General features: G+C 36.5%; 2 protein-coding genes across 8 annotated transcripts in view; one reads left to right on the top strand and one right to left on the bottom strand.

The window, feature by feature from the left end:
* The window catches only part of LOC106081572 (helix-loop-helix protein 6), a 125,557-nt gene that overhangs the window by 50,451 nt on the left and 50,873 nt on the right, over positions 1 to 24,233 (bottom strand). The gene's annotated exons all lie outside the window — the stretch shown is intronic.
* The window catches only part of LOC106081567 (organic cation transporter protein), a 58,793-nt gene that overhangs the window by 21,776 nt on the left and 12,784 nt on the right, over positions 1 to 24,233 (top strand). The gene's annotated exons all lie outside the window — the stretch shown is intronic.

Below are 24,233 nucleotides of genomic sequence, written 5' to 3'. Positions count from 1 at the left end.
CGAAAATGCCACTAAAATCAGTGAAAGGTAATCTAGCCCGAAAAAGTTCAAGCATTGTGTTCAGTTAGTATTTTAGTGCGAAAAGAAAATGTCAATACACAGAATTGATAAATTTCTTGCATTGGCCAACAAAGAAACAACTTTGCTTTTTAAAACTTTTTTAATCCATACCCATGCCTCCTTCCCCTGTCGTTTGTGTTTTCCCAAAACACAACTTCTACATTTGTTACTGCAGATGTCACTCCCATCTAATCAGGTGCGAAATGAACTTCTTGGAAAGTATTTGTCACGTGCAATTGTTAAATTAATTCTCAAATTTACTGAAATAAGACATAAGTCGGCTAATCTGGAAAGAAGAAAGAAAGGAACTTTCACATTTTATTTGTTTGTTATTGTTGTTGTTGTTGTTTTCGTTTGTTGTGCTGTTTGTGGCCCTCATACAATGGGGGATTATTAGGGATCAGCAACTTGCCTTCGTTAATGCTCCCAATGAATCCTTTCGCAAATGACTCTGTCAATTGAAGGATGAAAATGAATTGTGGTCATGGCTTAACCTAATACCTGATTCGAGTAAGGATACTTCAATGTAAGAGTGAATGTGAGCACAAAGGTGATGTTCGTACAACGAAACACTGGTAGTCTTGAAGAAACAAAAAAAAAACAAAGAAAGTTGTTTGTTATTATTCCATATGCGACTGCTGCTCTCGGCATGGGACTGCCATTGTTAAGTAGGGACTAGAGCAAAAAAAAAAATCACGAAAAAGAATATAATACCTGGTATTGACTTTTCTCTTTCTTCTTTCTTTCACTCTGTGGTTGTAGTCCATGCTCATTGAAGTTCAAATGAGGTCTTACTTGCAATAAGGACTAAATAGAAATAAAAGTTTGCTCAAATGAAAAATAAAGAAAATGATTTAAAATGTGGTATAAATGGTTGAAGCTAATCTTTGGGTACAAGACCATTCTTTACATAGTCTTATGAAACAAACTACAATGTTCTATTGAATGGGACATGAACATTCCGTATCTGCATGACTTGCGCAGAAAATCGGTAAAATTTCAAAATTGTAGAAGTAAATACATATATAATCCCGCTAAAATGAACAACGAAGTCGACTAATGAAATCTGATCGAAAGATCGATAAGATATCCTTTTTCAATTTTAATTTTCTTTTTCACAAAATTGCTGTTTTTTGCAAAGCGAACCACAAAAGAGTTTAGGCAGCCCGAATCAAATTTTCCAAAGGCCGAGTTGACAACCTTAGGGGTCTGCCCAGAGACGCCTGGAACGCCTAAGGCCCTGAAATTTTGCACACTATCTCGGTAACACCTCAGTCATATGTATTCAATTTCAAAGAGTTTGCCCATTCTCAAATGGCAAATTCTTTACTTGTTTTTTATAACTAGCAAGGGCTGAATACTAAGTCATACCGTTTGTAATACTTCCATTTTCGGCAGTCTTTCTGCTGTTTTAGCAGATATTTTTGCTAAAAAATTAACAAATGCTAGAAATAATTGCTTTTTCCAAGTCGAGAGGCGCGGATTAAGGTTTGATTTTAGACACATAGAATTTAATGTTGATTACGTTTTGGCTATACGATTATTATTATTTTTCTTTTCATCTATATAAATTTACCCGTATATTCTTGATTATCTTGACATTTAAAGTTGAACTAGTCATGTGTTGTCCAATTTGGCTGAACTTTTGAAAATAATCCATGGCAAGTATGGTTCCAATCGGTGTATAAGCTTATGCAGCTCTCCCGATCAGTCTTCTACGGCCTTAATAACTTAAATTTTCGGTAAAATTGGCAGAAATTTTGTACACAAAGTACACATGTGCCCTTGAAGTAAGTTCGTTTGTGTAAACCTTTAGTACAAACAATCCACGGTGGTGGGTTCCCAAAGATTCGGCACGGCCAAACTAAGCATCTTCTTACTTTTTTTTATCTCGTCCCAATGTGCACCACTGCGTATGAGTAATATAAACTCAGTCACATTGTATTTATTATTGTTACTCATACGACCCGTGGTATAGGATTTAATTCGAATTCATATATACATTGAAAGCTGATCCCAATCTTGGGTATCCTTCATCATGGCCTCAATAGGGTTTATTTACAAACTAAATTTTAATCAAATTAAAAAAAGACATATAAAAACGTTCTTAAGTCGGCCGGGACGAATCTTTGGAACACAAATGAACTCAGTTCAAACATATGCATATGCATACTTTACGTACCGAATTTCAGCAAAATCAGCCAAAATTTGAAGCTTCTAGGAGCTGTAGAAGACTAATCGGACGATCGACTAGTATGGGAGCTATATCTCGCTAATGGTCGATTTGACTAATATTTACTACACTTACACTACATGCAAAAATTCGCCAAAATCGGATAACAATTGTGACTTTCAGAGGCCCAATGTGTCAAATCGGGGATCGGTTTATACCACAGCTATATCAGGTTATTGACCGATTTGGACCGAACTTAACCATAACATAACAATACTGCCAAAAAGTCAGCTGAATCAGATAACGGTTGCGGCTTTCAGGGTTCCAATATCTCAAATCGGGAGATTAGTTTATATGGGAGCTATATCACGCTAACGGCCGATGCTTATATTAACTACGCTAACACTACATGCAGAAATTTGCCTAATCGGCTAACATTTACGACTTTCAGGGGCCCCATGTGTTAAATCGAGAGATCGGTTTATAAAGCAGCTATATCAGGTTATTGAACGATTGGGACCGTCGTAATAGAGAACCACAAGCCGCTTTTCTTAGAAATTGGATTATAATTCCAGCTTTTAGGTGTCCATGCCATGAAGGCCATCTTAGCGCAGAGGTTGGCATGTCCACCTATGACGCTGAACGCCTGGGTTCGAAACAAGGCAGGAACAACAGAAAATATATCAGCGGTGGCAATCTCTTCCTAATGCTGGCGACATTTGTGAGATACTTTGTCATATAAAAACTTCTCCCCAAAAGAGGTGACGCTCTGTGCCAAGCCGTTCGGAATGGGCTATAAAAAGGAGGCCCCTTATCATTGAGCTTAAATTTGAATCGGCAGCACTCATTGGTATATGAGAAGTTTGCCACTGTTCTTTAACGGAATGTTCGTGGGAAAATTTGCAATATGCAAGGTGGCCGATATGTCAAATCGGGAGATCGGTTTATATGACAACCTTATACGGATATAGACAGATGTGGATCGTGACTTCGTATGGAAGTCATAACAGACCACTACTACCAAAGTCAGCTAAATCCGATAACGATTGAGGCTTTCAGGGATCCAATCTCAAATCGGGAGATTAGTTTATTTGGGAGCAATATCCGGAGGCCACCTTAGCGCAGAATTTAGCATATCCGCCTATGACGCCGAACGTCTGAGTTGGAATCCTGGCGAGAACATCAGGAACAAATTTTCAGCGGTGATTATCCGCTCTTATTGCAGGCGATATCTTTGGGGTACTATGCCATGTAAAAAATTGTCCCAAAGAGGTTTTGCTCACCGTTTGGACTCGGCTATAAAAAGGAGGATCCTTATCATTGAACTTAAACTTGAATCGGACAGCACTTACTGATATGTGAAATATTTGCTGCTGTTCCTTAATGAAATGTTTATTGGCAAATTTGTACATCAGGTTATAGACCGATTTGGATCGTACTTGGCACAATGGTTGGTAGTTGTAGTCTTTGGAAAAAATTATAATATTTTTTCATAGACTATGATTTTGTCAAACTTTTGGTGAGAGACTTTTTGGACTTTTCCAATTGACCCACCCTAATATACATATATATTGGGTTGCCCAAACAGTAATTGCGGATTTTTTAAAAGGAAGTAAATGCATTTTTATTAAACTTAGAATTAACTTTAATCAAATATACTTTTTTACACTTTTTTTTCTAAAGTAAGCTAAAAGTAACAGCTGATAACTGACAGGAGAAAGAATGCAATTACAGAGTCACAAGCTGTGAAAAAAATTGTCAACATCGACTATATGAAAAATCCGCAATTACTTTTGGGTCAACTTTATAGGATCGCAAATTCATATTTCGAGTTATTACAAATGGAATGACAAGAAAAAAAGAATCATTTAAGCGGGTTCAATAGATAATAAGGAAGTTGGAGCAGTTGAATGTGGTGAACTTTGGCACCCTGTCGCTCTGTATTAAAAATTAAATTAGCCTATGTCCTCCTCTATGAACATTTTGCATAGCTAAGACTAACAGATGAAAAGTGGTGAACTTATTTCTACTTTTTCCCGATTGGGCCGCTGTGCGGCTTGTCGCTTAATGACACATGTTCTTAGAAACCCCTAGCCTTAGTAAGGCTAAAAATTGTTTCTAATATTCATGGAGATCTTAAGGGATCAAACAAGCAAGCAAACAGAATACCCTCAATCTCTTGAGAAGATATTTCAACATTTCATGTAGTGCATATGTTGGTTACATCTGTGAAGGAGAAAAGTAGTTTCATTGTAAAGCACAACCTTCAGTATGGTATCACTTTATAAGTCGTCCTATCAACGATGTTCTGGCCATCCATTATTGTAATTTTATTCCAATGGCATGGAAATATATATGGCATTGACACGCTTTATTGCCAAAGAAGTTCACCGCAATTCTAGCGTGAACAGTTTTCAGCATTGATTATCCCCTCATCAAATGCCGGAGATATTTGTTAATATTTTAGCCATGTAGGAACATCTCCACAAACAAATGCTGCTCAAAGGCATGTAGGTCGGACTCGCTTTTATATAGGAGACCACTTAGTGAGCTTTAACTTGATCACTGATATGTGGGAAATCCTCCTGGGCATCCTTTATGAAATATGGGTAGGAATATTGGAAAAAATTGGTTTAAAAATGACCGCAGAAAACATACAGAAATCAGCAACATTGAAGAATTGAATGGAAAACATTTAAAATGTATACAATGAATTAAAAATAAAAAGGCTATGGAATAAATGTTCAATTTTGGCACTCATTGATTTTTTTTTTGCTTCAGTATTGGGAATTTTACCCTTGCTAACTCTCATTAAGTATTAGAGGAAATGTGATGCCCCATTCCAAGAACATAAATATTTAGCTGTTAGTGTAAACAATCCAATTCTGGATGTTCACAAAATAATTCACTGAAAGACGCAGTAGACTAAGACACGAGCACCTTAATCCCAACCCGCCCCACCCACTCACCTGATCGGTAGTTATGGTATGGCATAAACATTAAAAAAAAAGATCACTGCACAAAGCATCTCCATATACAATAACATGTCGTCATTGTATTGTGTGGCAAATCTAAATTGTTAATTAAAAAAAGATTTATTTTCCAATTCACTTGGAAGATCATAAACTTTTTTAAGATTATTCGCAATGAACAATTTGTATTGTTAATGGCAGCCATAAGCTCATATCTCTTAGCGACAGAACAGAGACATACGGGCGCACATAGACATTGCTCCAGAGTAGGCATGCTGGAATAGTGGCATAGTCAATAGCCTCGAAACTGTTGACGAGTGCGCCACCATAGACGACTGCCTGCTCATGCCAGGCCATGGTGCACGATTCCCACTTCTTACATACTCGCAGCATTGGGTGTTATCATTGTGCTCTGCTCTGGTGCTAATAAATAAATTACTATCCACACACCAACATCACGCACATACACTTCACATGTATACTTATGCAAACAAACAAACAAACCTGCATACATGTGTTGGTATGCGTGTATGTATGGGCAATTACTTTGCTACTGTGAGTGAGAGTGAGTACAACTTTAATTAATTTTAATCATTGGCATCATTGACCGTAGCCACTACATACTCGCCCATGTACAAAGTGTAGTGTGTGTGTTTCGATGTAAATATGCACATCTCATAGTGAATAAAGTACATGTGTGTGTGTGTACGAGTTTGTAGCTATTTGTAGCTCAATTCAGCCCTCAATGGCAGAAGATTCATTTCAATCATTCAAGTTCAACCAGGGTACCAAGCGATAAAGATTTCTCTTCCAAGGTCTTCACATATTTTGTCACCGCCATTATTTATGTTGCGATTCTTAAAGCATTTCATGAGCAAATAGCCATTAATCATTATTTTTAGCGTACAAGTCAGCCCAATTAAGAGAGTATTTGCGTGACAAGGTGATAATGTCCCATTATGAATGTTAAAAATTTTTATTCTTTTGGAGAGTATTAGAATTTAATTGAGACATAGTTGAGTTGAGCCGGGCCGAATCTTAGGAACCCACCACCATGGATTATATAAGGTTTTTGACCGAATTGAACCATAGTTGGCACGAGAATTGAAAATCATAACTGAAGACTATCCACTCAGTATTTCAGCCCAATCGGATAACAATTGCAACTTCTAGGGACTCAAAAAGTCAAATCGAAATACCACTTTATATGGGAGCTCTCTCCAAATCTGAACCGATTTGGCCCATTTGTAATGCCCAACAGCCTACATCAACAAGAAGTATCTTTGCAAAGTTTTAAGCGGCTAGCTTTACAAGTTCGACAGACGACCGGACGGACTTGGCTAGATCGACCCAAACGAAATGACTAGATTTAGTTTTATACTCTATGGGGTGGGTATAAAAATTACAAGATTAGAAAATAATAACTGAGAATGTATTGAAAAACTTTATAGCGAAAATCGTTTAGTTAAATGTGTCGAAAAAAAATCGTTTGGGGTAACGAATATGCTATACTCTTATTTCTCGTTAGGCTTGGTATTTTATTCTGCTTTAGGAATAGTCGCGGAGATTATTTATTGTTCCGCAAGCGGAATTTGACAACAGTCAAATGTTTTTGTTTCCATACTAAAACACGTTTTTATACCCTAAGTAGGAGAAAAATTAGACCCATTGATAAGTATACCAACCGTAAGCCAACGTTTTTTTTATATACAGAGTTTGACAGCATTTCACTCGAAAAGCTGGACAGAATACTCTGCTTAATATAAATCGTTATCTTTTGTTTTTCTTTGGCAAAACTTTTGCGGAGTTTTTAACATTTCCTCATATTACGAAAAGCATGCTTATTATTTGATTCTGCACCCATATTTGAAGTTTTTTACGGATGTTAATAATAATTTTTATTTCTCGTCGTTAATGTAGACACCACATAATTTTCTGTCGTTTAGTTGACGATTTTCTATTCGTTAACGAAAATACCTGATTTTAATGATGTCGATTATCGTTAAAAGTGACAACTGAATATCAAATTCGTTAACTTTTCTGTTATCGATTTTAAACTGAACGATTTTCGTTAAAATAGTTTTAATTCCACGAAAGAGTTGTATAGTTCAGTTGGACGTTAACTCGGAGACGTTTGTTCCTATCAAGACTTATTTCATGTAAAAAACCAGTTTCTTATACAGATTAAGATTTTTGTTATCTTATATGAGCAGTGTTCGTAAACAACATAAGCCCATAGGGTTCGAAGTAATGTTCAAATGTATGAACGTTCCATTACTGCTCTATGAATATCCACATGACAACTTACTTTAGGTCATATATATGTATGTTTTCTTTTTATGGAGTTGTTGTTGAACAGATATACGATTTTTATTTTCTTATATGAGTAGTGTTCATATTTCTATGTACACAACATAAGCCCGCAGGGTTCGAAGTAATGTTCAAATGTATGAAAGTTCCATCACTGCTCTACGAATATTCACATGACAACTCAGTAAAGGTAGCATATATGTGTGTTTGATATTTTTTTATGGAGTTGCTGATGACCCATATATTCAGACACATTAATACCGATTTCTCATAAATAAAATAATCTTATAAAATTTTTTTCAAGCGTAGTTTAAAGCTTCGATGCTTTAAAAATATTTCTTGTATACATTTGTTTCTTAATAGAGTTGTTTTTTGTTATATCAAATCGTTTTGTAATGAAGAATCTTTAAAAGATTTTTATTTAAAACTTTGTTTTCTTATACACGATGTCCTTATATCCGTTATATACCGTAATCTTTGTGGTTTAGGTCCTAATCATGTGATTGTCCATAATTTTCAAGAATTTGACCTACGCTGTCTCCGCTAAGTGTCACCGATATCTATACCATAACTGCTGTGAATCAGTAATAAAAGTTTCAAAATACAATTCTGCAAATCAAGAAATACCAAGTCAAAAATCATTACAACTTTTACGCCATTTACTACATCCTTTGACATAAAAACGCCAATCAATATTTAAAATACAATTCGAACAAACATTAAATGAACGTGAGGAAAGAAATGTTGCCTTTTCCAGCTAAACGAGTGCTAATAAAAGATTACGGTTTTCGATTACCGTGGGTGGGGGGGAATATGGGTCATCGCAATGTCTTAATTTCACAGATTTGACGTCGATCGATTGAAACATCCAACAACAATGAAGACTACCCACACTTACCCATAGACGGGCATGCATGTTTGCCGAATGAAACTACAGGCATTGTTCGATGTATCCATTATGGAAGCTTTAAACTCATCGATAATAATTAATAGCAAATGTTTATAAACGATGCGAAAAACACTGTTCTACAGAAAAAAAAAAAAAAAAAAACAAAAACACTTAATGGTATTTGAGATTTGGTTGAGGGCGAAAAAGAATTAGGGGGAAAAGAAAGATAGCGTAGATTTCCCATCTATGATACCACAAATAACAAGCTAGGAACTGGAAGCCAGTCGGACGGATGAACACTAATTCACAATAGAACTGATCAGGGATGCAAACCAAGTGCTTTTCGCACTAGATTAAATGCTTTTTAGGTCAACAAAAACCCGAAAAGGTACCACATAGTGCCAAACGAAAAAAAGGCACTGAGTGGATGTTTTTTGCATTTCAAGTTAATGCGACACCTCTTTGGGGAGAAGTTTTTACATGGCAAAGTACCTCACAAATGTCGCCATCAATAAGAGGGGATAACCATCGCTAAAAAATTTTCTGATGTTTCTGCCAAGATTCGAACTCAGACGTTCAGCGTCATAGGCGGACATAGTAACCTCTGCGCTACGATGGCCTCCAATGAGAGCAGTCCAATTAAAATTTTTAGTCCAATGACCGGGAACCACTTTTTGCTGAGCTCGAATGGTGTGCTGCTTAACGGCACCTGTTCATAGAGAAGTCTTAAATGGCTGAATATATAACTACTGAACTTTTTTTCTGAGGTTCTACACGGGATTTGAATTACGCGTTCTAATGGGGCAACCAATTCAACAGCTGGACGACCAAAGTGAAAACATTCGATGGCGACGCCCCATTACTTTGTGTCAAATCGTGCACCCGATATGAACTTTTTGGATTTTTTTTATTATTTAAAAAAAATATTGATAAACCACGATTTTTAATTTTCCGTTAAAACTTTACAACTAGCAAATTTCAAAAAAACAAAGTTAGTGCTTTTTTCCCCTTTTTACAAAAAATTTTACTCTTTTTATTTTTATATAAGACTTTTTGCTGATAAATTGTTAGCATCACTGGTAATGATAACAGGGCTGTCAGCCACGTTACACATCTACCATTAGTGTGATGTCTGTATGGTAATCGTTGTTATAAACAGTTAATAATAAACACCGTTTACATTGGCCACTAAATCCGGATTTATGGCCTTTTCGAGATTTAAGTGCTAAATCCTCCGTTTTTCACAGGTTTTACAAATCCCATTTTTGCAGGTTTTATTTTTAAATCAAATAAACCCGATTTCATGGCTGAAAAATCGATAAAAGTACCAAAATATGCAACTGTTTTCAAGAATCGTGTATGGATGTTTGTGATATGCACATGCATGTACACTCATGTACGCTTGTGTAAGTCACTTAAATCTCCAAAAACGCATTCTAAACCGACAGGTTTTTTTTTGGGTTTAGTTAAGTCCAGATCATCAAAATTTGAATGTAAACGTATATAACGTATTGTATATAAGAGATTTCAAAACTTACACCAAAAACCTTGTCATCTTCTTTTTTTATTCAATCTTCTTTAGGTACATTTACATATTTAATATATATTTGTTGTTCTGTGTAATTAAAGGCAAATATTTATAGATGATGTGAAATGTTTGCATATACCTACATACGTACTTTCACATATTTGAACATTTAAACTCAAATAGAATTTAGAAGATTTATTTGCGTACCAGCAACATTAATATCAATACCTGAATTCCAAAACAGTAAATTCCTTAGAATTATTTAAAGCCAAATACCAAAAAACACTTTTTGTTTCATAAAGAAATCTCACCTAAAACTCATGCCAATTCTGTCGAACCTATCTTCCAATTCATATATCAATATGAACGTTAATAAAGCTATCGGCGGCCAACATTTGCTCTGTGTGTTTTCTCGTTAAAGAAAAATTAGAGCAAATTAATTGCACCGCCCACAATGGCGCAGTCTGCGGTCGGTCAGGTTGTTAAGAAACGAGCACAAAATGATTTCCCGCAATGAACAGGCCAGCAGACACACTCAAAGCCATAGCCACCGCCAGTCATAACCATATCCAGTACGAAATACGCACATTCATTCATCCGAATGCACTGGCATTTGCATTTGCATATGCATTTTATTCTTTACGGATAATAGGGTGTAATGAAATTATTGAAAATTGTGCTCAGCTGTTCGAATGACCTCACCTTATTAGTAAATCCTGTAACATATCAATTGTATTTTACAGGAATAAGTTAGTTATTATCCTTGACAATATGCATTCGGTGTGCACTTTAGATGCTGGAGTTGATCCGCGAGTTCCCTTGGTACAATTAAACAAGGTAAAATCACTAGACCAACAACCACAAAATCGACGATACCTTTTTGTCAGAATGGCCGTGCCAATTCTCATTAGGCTGTCAAATTTGAAGTCTAACTGGGATACAACACTGAAATTAGGAACTTCATCAGCTTACAAGGCCCATATTCTTAGAATCCTTATGACAATGGAAATGTTAATAAAAAAGACACAGGAAATTTCTTTTATAGACATATATATGCTTGCACAGGATAAATTTAAAATCAAGATAATAGATTAATATTTTCTCATGAGTTGGCGATATCTGCCGTAATTGTTGTGGTTTTTTTCAACTTTCAGTCTTTTATAGCGTTAATTGTGCACAACTTATGTGCTAGTTAAACGCTAAGCTGCATTTAAGTCCGCGATAGTTCTGTTAATTTTCTTCTTTGGTAGCCACATACAACTTCACATTTTGAGACAAGATCAACCAAAATATAATAATAAGTATGTATTTTTTACTCTTTTATGCAATGTTCATTGTCACATGTTCATTCATTAATTTTTCTTCTTTAATCATGTGGCAACAATCCCCTGAGTTTTATTAGTTTATTTAATAAAATATCGCTATCGATTAACTAATGAACCGATAAGTAAACCCGAACATAAATCGTGCTTCGAGATAACGGTTGTATGTGGAAAGAGCTTTGGGTGACTAGTTTTGTCATAATTGGTTGTGCGTGTATCACTACAAATTAATTAATTTCATATTTTGTATAATTATTTTGCTTGCGTGCACAACATCACCCAAAATACCAAATTCTACTCGCATATTTCACCCGTCTTTGCAGTATATTTTAATTTTAATATTTCGATGCTATATAGGAAAAGATATCCTTTGACATTTCAAAATGTTAACACTAAGAATCCGGGGCAACATTCTGATATAGACTCTTTTTGATTTCTGTTATGAGCTTAATTTTGATTTATGTAATGAATGCACTGTCACTCAGGTGAGTGACTCCATTGGTCCATGTTTTGATATAGCTGCCATAAAAACCGATCTTGGATCATGACTTCTTAAGCCACTAAAGGGCGCAATTCTTATCCGATTTGGCTGAAATTTTCCATGAGGTGGTTTATTATGACTTCCAACAACTGTGCTAAACTGTTATAAAAACTGATATGGAATCTTGACTTCTTGAGCCTCTAGAGGGCGCAATTCTTATTCGATTTGGCTGAAATTTGTGTTTTTGTTATGACTTTCAACAACTGTTATTATTATGGTCTACATCGCTTCATAACCAGGTGTAGCTCTCATGTAAACTGATCTCCCGATTATTCTTCTTAGGCTTTTAGACTGCGAAATTCCTCTCCGATTTTGCTGAAATATCACAGTGACTTCCACTTTTGTCTCCAACAGCCAAACCAAATATGGCCCTAATCGGTTTATAACTTAAGTAGCATAGCAATTTTTATTCATTATCCTTTGTTTGCCCATAAGAAGATACCGGGTAAAGAATTTGATGTATGCGATCCATGGTGGATGGTATATAAGATTCGGCCCGGTTGAACTTAGCACGCTTTTACTTATTTTTTAACTCCCTTAAAAACTAATTTTTAGCTAAGTTTACAAATTGTCGACGCAAGTGTTATTCTTCAGAAATGTATGTTATATACGCATAAGCGTAAAAAGACCTCTGAGGGTAGGCTTTGCGCCCCCCAAAAAAGTTATAGCCCCCCCTCCCCATAGAATTTCAAAAATTCCATTGTTTTCCATAAAAGTTGCTAATTTTATTGCCGTTCAAAGGAATTTAACCCCCTTCCCAGAAAGCTGGGAAGGCTTCGCTAATGAATATTCGTCAAAGCTTCCGACAAGCCATCTTTGGTCATCAGTGATCCGTTTTGGCTAGGTTTACGACGTATTGCATGCACGCATGTCATATACATACATCAGAGTTTCCGACAGATTATGTCTGATGATAAGGGACCTCCATTTTATAACCGAGTCCGAACGGCAAGCTGCAGTGCGACATCTGTTTGGGAAGAAGGTTTTACATGGCATATTACCTCACAAATGTCGCCAGCATTAGGAGGGGATAAACACCACTGTGAAGTTTTTCCGATGTTCCCACCAGAATTCGAAGTCAGCATCATTGGGGGTAATGCTAACCTCTGTGCTGCAGTGGTCTCCTTCTTGGACATCTACTTGACATAATTCTGAACCAATATTAGTCTTAAAATCAGGTTAAATACATGATGTATTTTATTTTAGCACTTTATATTGCAAATAACCTTTAATCGGTTATAATCATTTGATATAGCTTGATATCGATATCCAGTAAAACTTTAAGCTTTGAACGTTTCGAGAACGTCTGATTTGCACAGTATGGGACTAAAAAAAACAAAGCAATTATCAAGGGTGGATAGTATTTAAGATTCGACCCATCCGAACGTAACAAAATATTATTTGCGACTACAATTTTATTAATTTTATGTCAAAAATAATTGAAAAACATGGGGCTGTGATGCCACATCTCAATTCTTTGTTTCATTAGGGGTTGCCCCACATTTATAACAAACGATTGAGAAGCGCAAAACGGTTAACGGTAACTATAGCGTTATCGATAAAATTATGAATCGATACTAAACAATGAGTAATTTGCACTTAAGCGTAGTACTGAGTTCGACTTTGCGTCCTTTGACTTTTGTTTATGTTATTAAGGCCAATGGAAAACGTAATATTTCGCAATCAATTGATAGACAATTTTCGTTCGATTGAACTTAGTACCAGGATTTAAGCATTACAGTAATAAGTTTTTGAGCAGAGATTTTCTTTGAAATTAACATCATAATGAACATTTCAAATGATTTTTTTTTTAAATATGCTTGTTACAAGCACACATTAAGGGAACTTACTGATAATGATAAGGGACATCCTATTTAAAGCTGCGCTGTATACCGACAGCACTAAGTAAAACTTCCTTACTTGGTGCTGTCAGTGTACAGCGCATCACTAATAATCTCTCAAATGTCGCCAAGAATAATGAGAGGATAACCAAATTCATGTTAATTGACAAAATAACTTTAAATTATTTTCCGACAATAAGCTGCTGCTCAGAAACTAAACCCCAATATTTAAAATATTTCTAGTTGGTTGTCTAACACCATTAGACTCATGATATATATGTCCTTTTCGCTCTCTGCCACCCTAATAAATGTCACCATTATTTTACCACAGCTAATTAAAAGTGATGCCTGTGTCGGATACATGACAGCGATAGCATCGGTCTGCTTTTAATTATTGCACGCATACATTGCACCCTTACATCTTGGCACTGAGATCGTAACGCGGTGATCAATAGGTGCAGCGACGATGCTAAGAGCCACTCGGAAATGTTTGATGCATTCCATTGTCAACGACACGCTGTCTGTCGTAAATGACGAGAAGTATCAGCAGCAGCACTTGTCACGAGTGGTCTGCCTATATGTGGGCGTGTGTGTGTGTGTGTGTCTAGCAGGCCATAGACCCCTTTGCTTGATCGTTAGTCTGCTTAACGGCGATGTGTCACACCAGCAACAGGTCGTCCCAGCATGTCGCCGTCGTCGCCGCTCGATGGCAGTATTTTGTCACTTTGCCGTTTTCGCGTAATTTGCGGCTAAGTGCTAGTCTGTTGGCCGGCAACTATTATATGGTGTGTCCCCGCGTCAAATCATAAACGTTTGTGTGGGTGTCAATGTTGATATTTTGCACGATTTGTTAACAGTGTGGCTGTGAAAGAAAATTTAAAACCAACATTTGCACTTAAACAGGGTAAAATTACGAGTATTTTTGGGCATAGCAAAATGTTTAAACAATGGGAAATTGGATGACAACCGCAAAATGTGCCTCGATTGTAAATTTGTGTATAAGATTTTCTGGAAAATATACTCAAAAACAGCTGAGCTAACAAACAAATTAAAAAGAAACTTAGAGCGGGTTTCTTGTAGAAAAAATTAAGTTCATGTTAGCTAACCGGAACACTAATTTATAGTGGGGAGAAACCTCCTGTCTACAAATTTGGTTTTCTCCTATACTTCTAAGGCAACATTACGCAGCAATAAGCAATAAGAGTGTTCGCGTACTCAAAAATTTACACAAGCTTTTACGGAAAGTAGTTTGTTTAACAAATTTCGTTTTCTCGCATACTTTTAAGGTAATTTAGAAGAAATGGCAACACACTAGTCAGCAATTAGAGTGTTCTCGTACTTAAGAATTTGCACAAACTTTTACGGAAAGTTGTTCGTTTTTTTGTAAAAGAGCTTGTGCGAGCGAAAAATATTTGGAGAGTTTTGTAAATGAAAGGTTGCAAAATTCTTCTGGTTGTTTTTTTCGCAGGCAGAAGTCTCTCACTATTTTGCAAACTGTTATTGATATATTGTTACTGTATAAGTACGCGAACATACCGTTATATTATGCAACAATCTGTATTTATCGGTATGATAAGTTGTTAAGCGGCACCCATCTGCCGGTTAGGATTTATCATTAGGCAATAAGCATATATTCAGAAAACCAAATTCTAGAAGAAGAATGAGAAACCCGGCCTTAATATGTAAATTTTTTTACCATGAGCGTTCGTGACTCTTAGTTTGTTGTTTGTTGTGTGGCTACATATTTGCATGTGGTGAAAGCAGTCCTCGTCTAGCATTAAAAGGCGAGCACATTCCGGTCCATAAGACCGATCGCCGCGGCAATTTGTTGGTCATAGGTTTTTTAAAGGCTCGAATAACTTAGCTTGTCATATCGTCATATCAGTAATAAAACAAAAGCCTGCGCCGCCTGACCTCTTACTGAGCCTCTCCACTTGATGCAGCCTGAAGCTATGGAGCATTCCACTATCCGCAACCTGTGAACGCAACCAGAGTTCCCGTGATAATGATGAACACACAAAGTTCCAACCTGAGTGGTGCTTTTAGTAATCCCGTGACGGAGTAGGTAGGCATGTCCGCCTACGAAGGATTGAATTCGAATCCTGGTAAAAATATAAGAAACATTTTTCGATGTTTTACGATATTTGTGGGTCGGTTCAGCAATGTGAAAAATCTCTGCGATTTAACTACTTGACAGCAAAAGCTGGACATTTGTGCCCAAAGCACTGTAAGATTTTAAAGACCATTTACATCCCATTTACAGTTGCCTCTGTTGTTTTTTCGAGAATTTATGATTTACCAAATAACTTGTAAATGTGTATTTTCCAAAAAAAAATTAGTGTGAGATGTAAACATAACGTTTAAGTTAAAAGCTAATTATACCGCCGACTTTGATTATCTGAGAGCTGCTGTTTAACAAACAACGACGATAGCAATAAACAAGTGTCAATTATAGTGGCACGCAGCTGACTCATGTTGACATGTACGATTGGCCTCTTCATAAACTCCAATTAGGTATTTAATCCAATGCCTAAAAATGTTTTTCAATGCATTTTTTGTGGAATTATGGTTATTTTCCAACACTCCAAAATGAGAAGAACGACAGACACAAAGGGCCACCCATCGGAGTATGTTGTGAAAAATGGCACATAAGTTAATAAGTATGGCTGGGAGTACAACAAAATATTCCGGTTTCTTCAAATTTCAGCTTGCTGTTTGGAATTAAATTTGGCAAAATGTGCTTTAACTGTGACTGTGCTCAAAATTAATTTTTATTCTTAAAAGTTATTTTGGGGAGAAAAGTGTCAAAGTTTCCGTCGCTGAAATATTAAAAATACTTTTTGGATCATAACGCTAAAAATTCCGCTTAAGTGTAAGTAAAAATTTCTAAAAAAAAAAGCTATGTAGTAAGAAAGTGCTAGATATCACTTTCAAAATTAATAGCGTTCGTCCTTGGGCCAAAAAAGTGACATGTGCAAAATTTCATGACAATCGGACAATAAATGCGACCTGCACCTTGATCACAAGAATACATGGACAGACAGACGGACAAAGCTAAATCGAATCAGGAAGTGATTCTAAGCCGATCGGTATACATAACGATGGGTCTAGCTCTTTTCCTTCTAAGCGTTGGAGATATATACCGATCAGTACAATATGGGACAGTAAAATATGGGGAAATGAAAGGTATTTGAAGGTAGAAAACGAGTCTGATATCTATTTTTGGGGCCAAGTGTTTGAGGGGCCTCTAAGCCCTCAAAAGAACCCCTCGAATAATACACATTTCTCGACCATTGCAATATCGGGTTCAAATGAAAAGTCTTTGGGAGAACAGCACGAATCCGATATTAACTATCGGGACCAAGTGTCTGGAGGACCGTCCACTCCCATAACAGCCAGCAAATAGTGAGTTTTTGCCGACTATGGCAATATGGCCTCAAATTAAAGAAATTTGAAAGTGGAGCACTAATAACTGTACCCCCCAAGTGGAGCACCACCCCAAAAAACCCTCCAAACCGGACATATTTACCGACAACGGCAGTATGGGACTCAAATGAGTTATATTGGGAGCTATATCCAAACCTGAACCGATTTTTTCCAACAACAGGTCGAACCACATGCCTGTACCAAATTTTAAGACTATCGGATGACAACTGTGACCTGTACTTTGTACACAAATTAACATGGACAGACGGACAGACAGACAGAAGGACATAAATAAATCGAATCAGAAAGTGATTCTGAGTCGATCGCTATACTTGGGATCCAAAGAATAAAATTGAGTGTATGCGTTTCATTAATTGAAAAAAATTCTCCTTTATAGGATGGCACGGTCTTGTAATAGTAAATTGTTTGGATTCGCCCCAAAGAGAATGTTAGCCCTCCCCGCCTAAATGATCCAAAAGACAAGTTTTAAGCGAGAAAATTTGTGGTTTGTGGCTTCTAAATTTTTCGCGTAGGTGTATTTGGTAGAAAAAGTATTAATCAAAGACTTTTCAACAACGGATGAGCGGGCTTCCTTTAAACAGCTACCTCAATGGAATACCTAAGAAGTGGAATAAGCATTAATTATCATGTATTCGTTTTTTGTTATTTTAGTTCTATTGGACTTTGAATTAATCCAAATTGAGTTGTTTATTATAAACAGTGGCACGCCAGGCAATGCTGTATTGAAGGCGGCATGTCAGCATTTTAAATAACACATTGCCCCGCTATTTGTTTACAAAATCATTTGTTATTTAGAAACACACACACACACACACACACACTAGCAGTGGCGGGATTTCCTCTAAAGGAAAAAATTAAATAATTTTAAAATCGTTCAAGTGATGGGCGCCGCTTAATTTGTAACCATCATTGACGCCATTGATAGCCTTTGCCTGACCATTGTTTTGCAGTGCATATCAGTGCCAGCGACCATTTCGTATTTCTGGCCGATTTGAATAAACGCCAAATTCAATTCCAAGCACATTCTAATATTCAAAGCACAATTCTCAAACACGACACAATAATTCATTGCACCCCAGATCTATGGAAAACATGAACAGTTTACAAAGAAAAATAAAACTCTTAGCGATACAATGTAATTGTTGTAATGAATGCCGCCAAAGTCATTGCGAGTCCATAAATCAAAGAAATCGAGTTATTTATTGGACGCGCTTAGCGATGTAACGTCTAAGTCATCAGCAAGGCATTCATAAGATCAAGACGTTGAAGGATTTCTCTTTGGCAGGTTTTGCAGGTTAGCAGTCATTTTCACTTAATGTAAAGGTCCAATTGTCTATGCAACAAGATTGACATTGAAGCTTTTGCACAACAAATACCAGTATTTTGTGATTATTACGCGATTCTAACCTTGAAGGAGCTAAGTCCTTTCGTCTGTCTGATTACGATAAAGCTCCCTTAAAAAGCTCTTTTTCTACTTAACATCTTGAGGACCCATAATTCATTTTTCTATTAGCAAAATAGCACTAGGTATCAAGCCATTATCAAAACTAGTTTTGCCTTAAAAACTTTATTCTTTAGACTTTTGCCACAATTTGTGAATTCCTCATAGTCTATTAAAAAATAATGGCCTTTACTTCCTTGCCTGACAACCATATTGTAAAGTGCTACCAAATTCGTTTCACTTTTTTTTTACTTTGTAACAATTTGGAAATGAAAAACGACTACAAAATTCATGCACAAATTAAATAAATTAAGTTATTGTAACACCGCGGCTGGTCAAAGCTAAACCGTGTTGGAATTTTCATTGTCTATTCGTGACTGCATCGAAAAAAAAACAACGTTCAACAAGTGCAGCTACATTAGAACATGACACGCTTTCGGAAAACCTATCCAACATTGCCATCGCCGTCTCCATCACCACTAATGGATGATAATGTTGGCAGAAACATACAAACACATACTCACACACACACACACACACAAATGTCATTGCCATCAGCCAAATGCGATACGAATTTTAACACATTGAGTGTTGGTCTCAGTCCCCATGGTGTCACATTCCCAAATGCCAAATGGAAACTCTTGTGAACCAAATGAAAAATGTGTTAAACCCAAAAGAAAAACTGAAGAGCAATTTTTGCAAAAGGATTTCAAACTTTTATGAGAGAGGCAGGGGCGTGTGAAAAGTTTAAACATTTATGTGGTGGCTCAAAAATTACAAAAAAGAGTACGAATTTTAAAACTTAAATCATATGATAGGAGATTAACCTCTGTAGATTTTCAAGACGTTAAATCAGATTTTCGTTTAATATGGCACTGCGTGGGCGAATGCGATTCGTACTTGGCATAGATGTTGGTAGTCACTTAAGAAAGTGCTTAGATTGTCAATGTCGGGATGGGATCTTGACAAAAACATCAAAGACACATTCTTTGCAGCGGATATCTCTTTAATGTTCGGGACATTTGTGAGGCCTTCAGCCAAGTGGTTTCACTCTTCAACACGCCGTTGGGACTTAAAAGAGGCTTAAAAGAGGAGGTCCCTTAAGGCCTGGTTATGCTCTTGTAAATGTAGAACAAATATATCGTAAATGTAATGAGACAATTATGATTATTACAAAACGTAACATTTGACATTTCAAACAAAACTATTTTTTTTTTAATAAAAAAAAGACTTGAAGGTGGGGGAGATCTGTCGTCGAAGAACTTCAGGCATAACTAAAGGGCAGGTCGGAAAAGACGGCCCTCCTCGCAATGATGCTTGAACTTGAGACGTCTCTCCAGCTGAAGGAGTACGCAATGGTGGCCTTCTCGAATATAAAGAGGGCATTTAACAACGAGGAGATGGGTCGACAGTCACCCTCCAGGCATTTAACAACTTGAAGATGGGTCGACAGTCACCACCCAGGCATTTAACAACGAGGAGATTGGTCGACAGTCACCGCCTGATCCGCACGCGGCGATGGAATACGGCCCTTCCCTTTCCCTTCTGGACACTATGGATGCGGTGGGCAGACTGAGCAGGGTTTCAGGAGACAGCGACTGGATTGAGACTATACTGCGACGCACACAACATTTCAGAGAGAGCTATGTGCCATAATGATAGACGCAAAAGAAATTCTGGGAAGAGATTTACAGTTTTCGAAATCAGTTGTTGTTGATGATGTTGTAGCCGCATTTGTATGTGAAGGTAGCGATTCTCTTCAAGCTCGTTCCGGTCACCGAGCGCCGCGGGAACGTTATGGCCATTGGTTATTAAAAAAAGCCAATAGATCGCCTTGTCACATCGAGTATCACAGACACGCAAGCACAAGACCATGGGCTCCAGTACAGTGAGGTCGAAGTGAGTGGAGGAGTGTGTGGAATTCCTGAATAGACCTCAGATTCACGACATAGTGATAACATGGATTAGCGGATACGAAAGCGCCGTATTGGCGCTTCTTGTAATTTCTTGTTATCTGTCTCACTTTTTTCACAACAGATCAGACTGGCCACCTTTTCATGGTGAGCTTCCCAATTAATCTTTATTATTAACAATAAATTATTAACAATGCCACAGAGAAATAGAATTGATTGATTTTTGGTTTTGAAATTTCTTCAAACTTCAAATTTTACTGAATTCTACTTTGTTTTTACTGAATTCTACTTCCCGTTTACGGTCGACAGACATTCGGTAATCGTTTGCATGCGTTTTCATTAAGCAAAACAAAATACATTTTTCCTACATTTACGAGAGCATAACCAGACCTTTATCATAGAGGTTGAAAAAAAAACAAACCATTAACTGATTTATTAATTAATCCATAAACTTATCTGCAAGTGTGAACGCCCCATTATATACAAGTTAGTTGTAGATGGCGGAATTTATTGCACTTTGTCTACATACGTAGTTTTTAGCGTTGAATGGACATACTGCCTGCACACAATCGACGGCGACCTTCATTGATGGTCGCCATATGGCCATGGTGGTTTATGAGATTGGTAGGTTCTATTTAAACGCAATCATTAACTAACTATTGTATAATGTTATACGCATATGTATGTGTGTGGGTGTATGTGTGACGCACATGGCATCACATCTGTTGTTTGCAGGCATTCAAAGTTAAACTTCCTGTCGAAGAGTTTATGGCCAATGGCATTGCTTGTCATTTGTAAAGGATAATTAATTATGCTGGTGGCACCATATTGGCAGCAGTTAATCAAATTGCTCAGTCAATGTGCACACATCCTTGCACCTGCGATTTGCTACATGCGGGTCCACATTTATAGCAAGCATAAAGGGGAAGAGGCTGGATTAATATCTATGGCTTTTCGTCAAGAGAGAGTCATAACATAATAAAGCTTTCAACAGTAAGGTCATAATTCAAAAATTAATAAATACTTTCTCCAGTACCTCTTATCCTAAATCGATCTGTAATTTTGCAATTTTTTTACTAGAATACTGTGAAGTGCTAAAACATTGCTAGTAGTATTTAATGGACGAAACAGCTTTTGATTGTCTTTTAAAACCTCTATAGTAGAAAGTAGTTCATGTTATCGAAGATATTGTCTTTGGGGATTTGATATAAACTTTATACTATTCCAACTTTTGATTGCAATCCAACCTCAGTTATCGACGTAGTATTGTGGTGAACAAATTAAGTCAGGGATGGGCTACTCGTTACTATGTAAACCAACAAGTCTGCGGTTCTCAAGTCAAAAAGAACACTTGATTGCACATTACCAAATCCTTTTTGTTAGAGTATTATTTCCTTAAAATGGGGTTTTTCTATTTCTGTAACACCAACATATGGCTATCTCTTTACTTTCCCACAAAATGATTATCCTTTGCCGTAGTATCATAAAACTTCTATTTACAAAGTAGCTTCCATAAAATATCGGCTATATCCATTTCCTTTGCCATTTTATTAACAAATACTCGCAGATGGCCCTACCTGCAGAGCATTTACTTTAAGTAGCGTAACCTAAATTTTATTTCAAGTTGTTTAAGTACTTGGGCTCTTTCATGTCTACCCAAACCCCTTTAAATGTTCATTATCTGGATTTTCTAAAAACCTTTTGGTATATCTTCTCCAAAAAAAAGGATTAGCCGAATTTTTTGCCAAACTCAACAGAAACTTAATTCAGGACACGCAAGTAAATGGCCAAGATGTGAAAGTATAAAATTCCATTTATGTGAAATACATACCACCATCATTGTCAATGATCACTGACTGCAAATACAAACTAACACACATGCCGAAAGTTCCATTTCAGACATGCTCACGTGTGCGTCATGTTGATTTTGGTTTTATGTAGCGACTACCAACTACGATAAGGACTACTACAAATAGGCAACAAATTGATTAAGAAACACATACAAATACACGCACGCATTTACTAAGTACAAGAGCTACTACTACAGCTTCGCACGCAGGCAGACGTCGGCAACGGTTTCAAAGCTGAGGTACGAGGTCCTAAAAGTATGCCACAAAATTAGACAATTTGTAAAATTTCAGCATAGAGATCAACAGATATTTTTACAACTAATGGAGGATTACGGCTGTGCATAATAATGAAAAAAGGATAAAAAACTTATTTTTTTTATGTTAAAATATAAAGAAAACACATTTTCGACATTAAAATTTTAAACTATTTTAATTTTTGACACAAAATTTAAAAAAAAAAATGTATCAAAAATTTTTCATTCACTCAAAATTTTATCAGATATTTAAATATTTGGAAAGTTTGTGTCAAATTGAATTGTTAAAGAAAATTTAAATGCCTTAATTTGGTGCTTAATTTAACTATTTAAAATGAAAATTTTTGCCGGTTGGACTTAAAACCATCAACTTTAACATTTTCTTAAATTCAAATTGCTATACATTTTTTTAAAATAATTTTACTTAAAATGTTTCCTCGAAGTTTGATTTTAATAGAAAGTTTTTAAGGCTGGGAATATAAAATTCCACCACTCCTTTATGGGGGAAAAAGGTCAAGATCGTCTGAGATCGCATGTGCCTCTATGTATTAGAGGACATAAGATTGTATTTTATACAAAATAGCTGGATAGGACACAATAAGTAGATAGGCTGCTCGTCAAAAATACCGGTACAATTGGTGGGATCAATTAGTTGGGTAGTCTGTACGCCAAATGTACCATAAAAGAGACGTCATAATTGCATATACAACAGATTCTTGATAACCAATAAAGGGAAACTAATGCATAAACTGACTTAAATTTTCTTTTTCGAGGTTACTTTGTACTATTTAGAGCGCACAACAAGCCGATTACTGGCTTAGGTGTACTTCCATAGTGGCATGGGGTGGATTAATATTCGCACTCTCTTTTCAACCTAACCTAAATGCATAAACATCTCCCGGAAGACTACAGAAAAACACACAAAAAATGTCAACAGGTGTATGTTTTACCGAAAAAAAACAACACTTTGATTTCTAAGTGAATATTTCAAGATTTTATAACCATTGAAAGCTGCTCTTGAAATCACATTTAAATGTGGTGATAAAAAATACTTAAACCTAGTCCATTGACTTTCATCATTTTTGCTACTCAAAGCATATAATTGAAAAAAAAAACTAATCTCTAAAGGATCTTTGATCAAGCAATTTTTTCTCTGCAAAGGTCTCGTATGGATGGGATATTGTTTGTCGTTCGTCGTTTGTTCGTCCTTGGAAAGGCAATAAAAGACATTCATTGAATTGTAATAGACCACACCATGCCCTCGTATCGTGGCATGCAGGCAGGCAGGCAGGCAGTCAGTCAGCAGGGCGTATTTAATCTCATTTAATGTGATTGACTTTGTTACAATGGAAGAGTGTTGGGAGCCCCAAACAGAACAAATCAAAATGGGATACAAAGAAAATCAAGCGGAAAATGAAAGAACCAGCCAGCACAAAAGGGGGAATAACGTCTGTACTTAACGTCACGTCGCTTCGCAAAGGAAACCAACCAAGCCAACACTGAAAGACACAAACACAAGCACATGCATAGTTAACACTGGACATCTTGAGTTACAGCTTGTTTTTTGTGTGTGTGTGTGTGTGTGTTTTTTTTTTTTTATTTAAGTATATCAGTATGGGATGTAAGTAATCCTTGGGCAATGGTGTTTGGCATTACTTTTGTCCGCAAGGCAACCGGAAGGACCGTTGACCA

Source organism: Stomoxys calcitrans, chromosome 2 (assembly GCF_963082655.1).
Source record: "Stomoxys calcitrans chromosome 2, idStoCalc2.1, whole genome shotgun sequence".
Classification (NCBI taxonomy): domain Eukaryota; kingdom Metazoa; phylum Arthropoda; class Insecta; order Diptera; family Muscidae; genus Stomoxys; species Stomoxys calcitrans.
The sequence above is the reverse complement of the archived record's forward strand: the minus strand, read 5'-3'. Positions and strand labels throughout refer to the sequence as shown.